The sequence below is a fragment of the Arachis ipaensis genome, chromosome B06 (genome assembly GCF_000816755.2).
Source record: "Arachis ipaensis cultivar K30076 chromosome B06, Araip1.1, whole genome shotgun sequence".
Lineage (NCBI taxonomy): Eukaryota > Viridiplantae > Streptophyta > Magnoliopsida > Fabales > Fabaceae > Arachis > Arachis ipaensis.
In genome coordinates this window covers 8,234,321-8,244,697 of record NC_029790.2, presented here as the reverse complement: position 1 = coordinate 8,244,697, position 10,377 = coordinate 8,234,321, and the positions used below count along the sequence as shown (strand labels likewise).

At 37.0% G+C, this 10,377-nt stretch overlaps 1 long non-coding RNA gene and 1 pseudogene across 1 annotated transcript in view; both read left to right on the top strand.

The window, feature by feature from the left end:
* Nucleotides 10–4,150, top strand: LOC107645656 (annotated as a pseudogene).
* Nucleotides 6,442–10,377, top strand: part of LOC107647958 — a 21,906-nt gene continuing 17,970 nt past the window's right edge. Inside the window, exons 1-2 of the long non-coding RNA XR_001621673.2 lie at nucleotides 6,442–6,643; nucleotides 6,742–6,843. This is a non-coding gene — a long non-coding RNA (uncharacterized LOC107647958). The remainder of the gene's footprint in view (nucleotides 6,644–6,741; nucleotides 6,844–10,377) is intronic.

The following is a 10,377-nucleotide window of genomic DNA, read 5'->3' as shown; positions in this document are numbered from 1 at the left end:
CAAAAATAAAATAAAAACCAACAAAATAATAATAATAATAATAATAAAGAATAAACCACCCCATTCCGAATTACTCACACAATTGGAGAAAGAGAGTGAGGAGGGGACATAACATTCATAAGCATAGCATTCCCCCATTTTTCCGAATAATCCCTATCTTATGGTATTTTACGGTACCATAAAGTCTACAATTTTGATATTCACCTCTGTCAGGTACATACTTCTCTATGATATTTTTTTTCTTTATTTTTTTATTACCGTTATCATTCCCAATTTTGAAAGCAAATCTTGATCTCCATTCAAAACCCTAGCTCAGTTCTTGAATGTCTGTTGGATCCTTTCTTTTTCTCATTCGATTGGGTACTGCTGGATTACTTGCTATCTGCAGGGGGGGATACCAGAGAAGAAGCTTCAATTGTGAAGAGATTTGATTGATTCATGGTTGGTGATTGGCTATTCACCTGAATTCGTTCAGGGAAGGAAAGAATTCCCCCTTCTATGATGCCGATTAAACCAGGTCAAGTAGAATTTTCCTTGGGAATCATTATCATCTCTTTTGGGGGTTTAAGGTCTTAGGAAGGTTTTACGTTTTCCTCATGCAAATTCTGTGGGCTGAAAGAAGAATCTTGTTGAGGCTGATCTCTGTTCTTTCTTGGTATAGTCTTTGATTTGTATCACTCGTACATTTGTATCTGTAATACTGTAAAGTTTACTTCTTGATACTGGGTTTGTAAGTATTGTTGCGTTTTGTGTCTGATTTGAATTTCAATGGCTAACCCAACACAACCTAATGTTGGGTATACCACTTCAAACCCGGATAGACAGAGTCCTACCCCTGACAAGAGTCCCATACCACCCCCTCCACCTTTTGCATCACCACCTAGATTTCCTCCCCCCATATTGCAATTGCAGCAAGATCAAGCTTCTTCCCCTTCGGTTAAACCCCCAAATTCGTCGTCCCCAGCCAATGGAGTTAAATCTGGCAGCCTTGTTCCTCACATGAGCACCCCGCCGGGGCCTCCTGTTTTTACATCGCCTGTCCGGCCGGCAGCTGTTCCTTTTCGCACATCACCTGCCTCGCCTCGGCCACTTGCTTTCTCTTCAGGATCATCTTTGCCGACTTCATCGCCACCGCGATTTTCAAATGGATCGGTTGAGTTGCAACACCAAGTTTCTGATAGCATAGAGGACCATGTTCAAACTGGGAACAAGGGACCTGGTTTTGTTCCAGTTTCAGATTCGGGAATGTCTGCCCCAGTTGTTCTTGTTATAGATGAATGCTTAGATGAACCCCACTTACAGCATCTACAAAGTTCCTTGCATGCTTTTGTTGATTCTCTTCCTCCAACAACAAGATTAGGAATTGTACTATATGGCCGTACTGTGTCAATATATGATTTTTCAGAAGAGTCAATTGCATCTGCTGACGTGCTTCCCGGGGACCAGTCACCAACCCAATAATCTTTGAAAGGATTGATTTATGGTACTGGCATATACTTGTCAGCAATGCATGCCTCACTACCTGTAGCACATTCCATATTTTCATCATTGAGGCCCTACAAGTTAAACATACCAGAAGCTTCTAGAGATCGGTGCCTTGGAACTGCTGTTGAGGTTGCTCTTGCTATAATTCAGGGCCCATCTGCTGATCTGTCATGAGGGGTAGTTAAAAGATCAGGGGGCAATAGTAGAATTGTTGTCTGTGCCGGTGGACCAAATACTTACGGACCTGGATCAGTTCCTCATTCTTTTAATCACCCTAATTATCCTTATATGGAAAAGACAGCAATAAAATGGATGGAGAATCTTGGTCGAGAGGCTCATCGACACAATACTGTTATTGATATTTTATGTGCTGGAACGTGTCCCGTAAGAGTTCCCATCTTACAACCTCTTGCTAAAGCATCAGGTGGTGTTTTGGTGCTCCATGATGATTTCGGGGAAGCCTTGGGTGTTAATTTGCAAAGGGCGTCTGCCAGGTCAGCAGGTTCTCATGGTTTGTTAGAATTGCGCACATCAGATGATATTCTCATAACTCAAGTTGTTGGCCCTGGGGAAGAATCACATGTAGACACCCATGAAACCTTTAAAAATGATACAGCCATTTATATTCAGATGCTAAGTGTTGAAGAAACACAGAGCTTCTCTCTCTCAATGGAAACTAGAGGAGATATCAAAAGTGATTATGTATTTTTCCAGTTTGCTATTCAGTATTCAAATGTGTTTCAAGCTGATATATCCAGGGTTATCACTGTTAGACTGCCCACTGTAGATAGTATTTCGGGATATCTTGAGAGTGTTCAAGATGAAGTTGCTGCAGTCCTAATTGCAAAAAGAAGTTTGTTACGAGCTAAAAGCCATTCAGACGCAATTGATATGCGGGCAACAATAGATGAAAGAATCAAGGATATTGCTCTAAAGTTTGGTCCTCAAGTACCCAAATCTAAACTTCACTGCTTCCCAAAGGAGCTTTCCCTTTTACCAGAGATCCTTTTCCATCTCAGGAGAGGACCACTATTGGGAAGCATTATTGGTCATGAAGATGAAAGGTCTGTGCTGAGGAACTTGTTTCTGAATGCATCTTTTGATCTGTCACTCCGAATGGTTGCTCCTCGTTGTCTAATGCACAGGGAGGGAGGAACGTTCGAGGAGTTACCAGCTTATGATCTTGCAATGCAGTCTGATGCTGCTGTTGTACTTGACCATGGCACTGATGTCTTCATTTGGTTGGTATGTCTCTTATTATTCATTTTAGCATGGAGTTTTCTTAGTGAGAGATTTGCATTTTTTTAGGGCATTGTTATGGTGCTAATCCAAACCAATTATTATTACTAACGCACTGTTGTGCCAATGATCAGAAATTATGTTTTAAATTAGCCTCATGCCATGTATATAATATGATCAGTAATACACGAAGCGGGTAATATGCACCATAGTGGACTTGAAAGATCAGTACATTTTAGAATTTAGAAACAATATTTGTGTCTGGTCATGGTTGTTCATGTTGTTGCAATAGCACCAGGGTATGTACATGTATACTTTCTTCCTCTTAACCTGTTTTCATCTTCCGTTCTTCTTTCCTATGTCCTTTTTATGAGTGGGAATGCCATCCAGCTCCTGCATTTTCTGCTGCCAGGCCACGGCTGCCATTATTAGATGCTGCTGTAGCTAGTGGCATGCCTTTCCCTGTTTTGAGAACTTTCCGTTTTCTTGTTCTTTTTTGTTCCTTCTTGGGTTGTTTTTATTTATTCATTTATTTAATACTGATGAGTGTATTGTAGGGTGCTGAACTTGCAGCTGATGAAGGAAGAAGTGCTGCTGCTTTAGCAGCTTGCCGGACATTGGCTGAAGAGCTGACAGAATTCCGTTTCCCAGCGCCTCGTATACTTGCATTTAAGGTTAACATTCTCTACTAATCCCGACTACGAAGTGTATTTTTCTTTGCATATCTCCATTTTCCATCTTCTGCTTAGAAGGTTAATTATAACAGAAATTTATATCTGAAACAGGAGGGTAGCTCGCAGGCTCTCGTCTCTCGCCTCATACCAGCACACAAGGATCCTCCTTATGAGCAGGTTAGCATCACTATCACTTCTTCGTTGCAAAACTAAGGTTTTTCTTATTATTAGATTATGGTGGCATACATTGCATGTTGAATGATGCATGTTTTCGCAGGAGGCAAGATTCCCGCAACTTAAGTCATTGACATCAGAACAGCGAACGAAGCTGAAAAGCAGTTTTGTTCACTTTGATGATCCTAGTTTCTGCGAATGGATGCGAAGCTTGAAAGTTGTGCCACCTGAGCCAAGCTGATGTAGGGCCATTTTTGTGGTTTCATTTTGCTGCATCTTCCAATCAGCACGGTACTCGTTGCTGATTCTTTATTTAGTTGTTTGAGGCGAAGTTTGTTTAGATGATGATGTTTCTCATGTCCCAAAATCTTTCGCTTCAGTGCCATGTTCAACTTCATTTTGTTCATGTCCGAGAAACATCTATGCAATTGCAAGTTGCAATTGGAGAGAAAAATAGTGGGGCTTTTTCGTTTTGGTTGGAGAGAATGATTGTGGTGCACAGAATTTTTCACAATTTACATGAACAATAAAGGATTTCACTTAATTTATATCGATAACAATTATTGACTGCTTGTGCTATCCTTAATCTCTTGGTCTATGGTATTTGACCACAAACTTTTTAAGCTGGATTGATTTAATTTTAAAAAGAATTGTAATATGGCAGTTAACAAAAAGAGAAATGTTTGAAAAAAACAAAAGGAAAAAGAAGAAATGTACTAAGTATTGAACTTGACATTTTTAGATTATGGTGTGCATGTACGAAGCTACTGAAGTTTAATGGACTCTAACGGAGTTGAAAGATCATATTTTACCTTTTAACGTTTTTTTAATGCTAACATGATCACTACATCAAAACTACACATTTTCAAAGTGAAGGAAACTTAACTGAAGTATTTAAATTTTGATGCATTTTAAATCCTTTAAATTATAAAAATACTCTGCGGCCGTCGCGCCGTCTCCTCTGTTCAAGCGCTCTCTCTCTGTTCGCCGGTGTGGCCGTCTCCTTTGTCGTCGCCGTCACTCCCCTTCCTCCTCGCCGCCGGTAAGCAGTAAGCACTCTGAGTGTTGATGCAGGACCCACTCTTCATATTTGCAAATCACTTCACTCGAAAGCAGACAGATGCAGGACAAATATAATTAAATTTGGCATCAAAATTTTCATTATGTCTAAAATTGTGAATGAATACATAGTCTCTTACTTATTTTATGAAACTGGAATAATCTTGTTGATGGTTGATTTATGATTCTAGAATGATTTTTCTGAAATGATGATGATATTGTTACTGATATGTTGTTGGCTTCTTGTTGATTCTCTGATGGTTATTGATCAGTGATGATTGGTGCCTTTGATTTTGAATTGGAGTTGGGTTTAATATGAGTTGCTGAGTTAATGATACTGATTTTGTTGATGTTTGCTTATTCTAAATTGCTGATTTTCTGAAATGATGATGATGTTGTTGCTTGATGATATATTGTTGGCTGCTTGTGGATTTTCTGATGATTACTGATTAGTGATGATTAGTGCCTTTATTTATTTCTGAATTGGAGTTGGGTTTAATTGTGAATTGCTGGGTTTAATTCTGAGTTGCTGAGTTGATTTTGTTAATGTTTGCTTATTTTGAATTGTTGATTTTCTGAAATGATGATGATGTTGTTGCTTGATGATACATTGTTGGCTTGTTGCTGATTTTCTGATGATTACTGATTAGTGATGGTTAGTGCCTGTATTTAGTTGGAGATTTTGTTGTTAATATTTTTTTTGATACATTGTTGGCTTGTTGCTGATTTTCTGATGATTACTGATTAGTGATGGTTAGTGCCTGTATTTAGTTGGAGATTTTGTTGTTAATATTTTTTTTGGTTGTAGAACATTATGGTAAATTTTGAAATTTTGAATTTCATTAGGTTAGAAATGATCAAATTTAAATATTTGAAATTATATATTAAATTTTTAATGAATATTTAATTAAACCGGTTAAATCCCGGTTGAACCCCGGTTGAACCATTGAACCAGTGAACCAGTTATCTTACCGGTTCATTGACCGGTTCGGTTCTCGCAACCTTGGTAATTACACACAAAAGCGACTGTTTATCTTTTTGTTTTTCTTCAAACAATGCAGTATGAAGTATGAACACTTATATTTTGGTGTTTTTAATTGTTAGAATTATGTGAGAAACTGTACCAATTCAGTAGCAGTTAGGCTGTGAAGTGTGTGATTGAACATCAACCTTGTTAGAAATTAGGTCTTGTTAGACATCAACCTTCAATAATGTGATTTTTTTATTGTTGAAATATTTGTTTTGGACTGAGTGTTCAACTCCTTATTCTTTTCCTTCACCAATCACCAGAACCTTTTTCGGCATACAATGCTACCGTGGAACTCTCTAACTAGAAGATGATACTGTATCAGTTCTTTCCTATATAATATAATGAACATGTTCCTTTAATCGCACAAACTCTGCAGATTCTAATAAAGATTATCTGCATGCTTGCTTCTATTCTAATTGCATCAGACTTATGTTATTCCATTTTCTTTAGCAGTTAGATCACTGTATTTTATAATTGTGAGCTAGTAAGTGGTGCCCTGCTTACTATGTATTGACATTTATAATGAAGCTTTGCATCGATCCAAGAAAATAGTCACTTTCTTTTATTAGTTGTGGATATTTTGAGAAAATATTGTAAATATCAATTAGTAAGTATGCCAAATTTTTCTTCGGACCTAGTAGCCAGTTTGTAAAACAGAATTAATTTTGCAGAGGGTATTAAGATTTCCGTCGTCTTCTTCAAAGATGTGGGCCGTTCGTTGTCTTCCTCTCAAGTAAGTTGTCTTCTTCCTCTTCCTTTCTTTCTGTTTGTCTCAGCCTCTTAGGGGCTGAAAAGTCGTGTCAAACCTCAATGGATAGAAGATGATGTGTGGGATTCGCTCTGTACTTATTGGAATGCTGACACTGGGTTTCTAAAAAAGAGCGCGCAAGGCAAGTCAAATCGAGCATCTGATTGCGGCGGATTTGGAGCGTCTCTTCATACTGCTGGCCCAATTTCCATTAGCCAACACAAAACTAATATGGTGCTGTTATAGAAAAACTTAGATATTTTATGTTATAATTTTATACACTTCAATTGGTAGTTGATACTCATGGGTTTTTTAATTTATATGTTTGGTAGAAAAAATCATTAAAGAGGACTCCAACACTGTTAGAATTGTTTGCGAAGACCCACAAACACAAGGATGAGACATGGGTGGATAAGAAATCAAAATATGTTGAGGTGAGTCTATCTTAATCAAAATATATATCTCTCCCTCTGTATATATTATTTTAATATTGCATTAGGGCTAGTGTTTCAGCTCATAAGGCTGTTCTGTTATTTTTTATCAACATATATGCCCCCTCTGTAGTTGTAATATTTATAGGGAATGCAAATATACGATTGGTTGTGCTACCCAATCGATTGAATTGTGTATTACGTCGTTTTAAATTTTCTTATCGTTAAAAAAAATTATCTTATTATTCATCTACCTTATCTTTAAAATTCTATCCTCAATTTTAAGGCTTTATTTTGATTTAGATACTCTAATCTTATCTTTTCCTTAATATTAACATTATAAATTGATAAATAATCTATCACCAATTATTCAATCCCATCATTGGAATCGTGTATCAATCTCTTTGATTATAAAAAATTTCATTATTTTTCTTTAGGATATCCATCTACTTAATTTCCAATTTTTCTTCATTTTTCATCCGTCTATTTAATATCCAATATTTGTTCATCATTAATTGATAATCACAGTAACAGTAAAGGTCCAATCAATTTTCTCATTGTAGTGTTCAGAAAACAATCCATCATTTTGATTACAAAATCGAGGTTAGTGAATAAAATCTCTAATTTTGCAATTCTTCGTTTCGAAACTTTATTCGTGAAATTGATTGTGTAATGAAAAAGTATTTTTTTTATCTTTTATTAATTCACAGACATTGAGAAATACTAAAAAGTAAATAAATTTTAATATTTTTTAATATTAATTAGCTAGCAATCAGGGACGGACCCAGAAGAGGTGAGTACTGGCCTGGACCTCCCAAAATTTTAAGAAACTATATTTATATATAACATTTGTGTTTAAAAAATAAAAAAATATTCTGTAATTTAATAATTTTATATGTATTAAGAACTTTAGGGTGCGGGTAGGGTTAGGGTTGAGAGATTCTCAACCCGCAGGTAGAGTAGGGTAGAGTTTTAAAAAAAATTTCAACTCGCGGGTAGGGTTAGAGTAGAGTCCAAACCCTACCCTACCCTACCCATTGTCAGCCCTACTGACAACATCATTATTGCTCAAGAAGTCTTCCACTTTATGAAGAAGACTAAATAAAAAAAAGGCACACTAGCCTTTAAGATTGATCTTGAGAAAGCTTATGACAGAGTTGACTGGAGGTTTTTAGCTCATACCCTTAAGAGCATTGGTTTTCTTATTCCTATAATTAATTTGATTATGAATTGTGTTACTGCTTTCTCCTTATCTATTCTTTGGAATGAGAATTGTCTGAATGGCTTTACTCCTAGCCGAGGTCTTAGACAATGAGACCCTATGTCACCCTATCTTTTTATGTTGTGTATGGAGCGATTAGCATGCTTTATTAGTCATCAGGTTGATTTGAATTTGTGGGATTCGGTTGCTATTTTTAGAGGGGGACTGATGAGCGGATATTTTATACGCTTTTTGGGGATAATTTCATATAGTTTTGAGTATGTTTTAGTTAGTTTTTAGTTTATTTCCAGTAGTTTTTAGGAAAAATTCATGTTTCTGGACTTTACTATGAGTTGTGTGTTTTTCTGTAATTTCAGGTATTTTTCTGGCTGAAATTGAAGGAGCTGAGCAAAAATCTGATTCAGGCTGAAAAAGGACTGCTGATGCTGTTGGATTCTGACCTCCCTGCACTCAAAGTGGATTTTCTGGAGCTACAGAACTCGAAATGGCGTGCTTCCAATTGCGTTGGAAAGTAGACATCCAGGGCTTTCCAGCAATATATAATAGTCCATACTTTGCACAAGAATTGACGACGTAAACTGGCATTCAACGCCAGCCTTCTGCCCAATTCTGGCGTCCAGCGCCAGAAAAGGATCAAAAACTGGAGTTGAACGCCCAAACTGGCATAAAAACTGGCGTTCAACTCCACAAATGGCCTCTGCACGAAATCTCAACCCCAGCACACACCAAGTGGGCCCCAGCACACCAAGTGGGCCCCAGAAGTGGATCTCTGCATCATCCATCATAGTCCACTCATATTTTGTAACCCTAGGCTACTAGTTTAGTATTTAAACAACTTTTAGAGACTTATTTTGTATCTCATGACATTTTAGATCTAAACTTTGTATTCTCTGATGGCATGAGTCTCTAAACCCCATTGTTGGGGGTGAGGAGCTCTGCTGTGTCTCAATGAATTAATGCAAGTATTTCTGTTTTCCATTCAAACACGCTTGTTCCTATCTAAGATGTTTATTCGCGCTTAACTGTGATGAAGGTGATGATCAGTGACATTCATCACCTTCCTCAAACCTTTAATCCATGTTCTCTTGTTTATTCGCAATTCAACTGATAAACATAATTGACTTCCTGACTAAGATTCACAAGATAACCATAGATTGCTTCAAACCAACAATCTCCGTGGGATTCGACCCTTACTCACGTAAGGTATTACTTGGACGACCCAGTGCACTTGCTGGTTAGTTGTGCGGAGTTGTGAAAAGTGTAATCACAATTTCGTGCACCAAGTTTTTGGTGCTATTGCCGGGGATTGTTCGAGTTTGGACAACTGAAGGTTTTATTTTGTTGCTTAGATTAGGAAAAATTTCTCTTTTTTTTTTTTTTTTTGGTTTAGAGTCTTTTATTATTTATCCCTTGTTAAAACACTTTAAATTTATAGCTCAGTTAATTAGAACGTGGTGTTTATGTTCATGATAATTGGCTATCATATTTTTAAAAACCTTTTTCAAAAATAATCTTTCTTAAAAAAAAAAAAATTTTGGTTTTTGAAGGTCCCATAACTCATTTGGCTAGAACATTAATTTGATTGGGTTAGAATCTTTATTAATCTTTTCAAAACCTTCTTTTTCAAAAATAATTTTTCTATTAAATCCTGTGCCAAACTTTAAGTTTGGTGTTTTCAAAAATAATCTTTCTTAAAATTTTTTTGAAGGTCCCATAACTCATTTGGCTAGAACATTAATTTGATTGGGTTAGAATCTTTATTACTCTTTTCAAAACCTTCTTTTTCAAAAATATTTTTTCTATTAAATCTTGTGCAAAACTTTAAGTTTGGTGTTTTCTTGTTGATTCCCCTTTGATTTTCGAAAATTTTGGTTTGGTTTTCTAAAAATTTTAAGTTTGGTGTTCTTCCTTCATGTTCTTGTGTTCTTGTGAGTCTTCAAAGTGTTCTTGAGTTTTCCTTGTGTCTTGATCTTAAAATTTTTAAGTACCAGAAAACGTGTGGAAGGCTGGCGCTGAACGCCCAGACCATGCCCAAAACTGGCGTTCAGCGCCAGAAACAAGGCAGGATTGGCGTTCAACGCCAGAAATGGGCAAGAATCTGGCGTTGAACGCCCAGCAGGGGCAGATTTCTGGCGTTCAGGCGCCAGGAACAGACAGTGAGTTGGCGTCTAACGTCACTCCAGCTTCTGACTCTGGTACGCAATTGCCAGTGAGGGATCAGACACACACAAGTACTGATAACAACCCCTCTAAAAAGGCTCCTCTAACCACTAAGGTTGAGGATTATAAAGCCAAGATACCTTATCCTCAAAAAC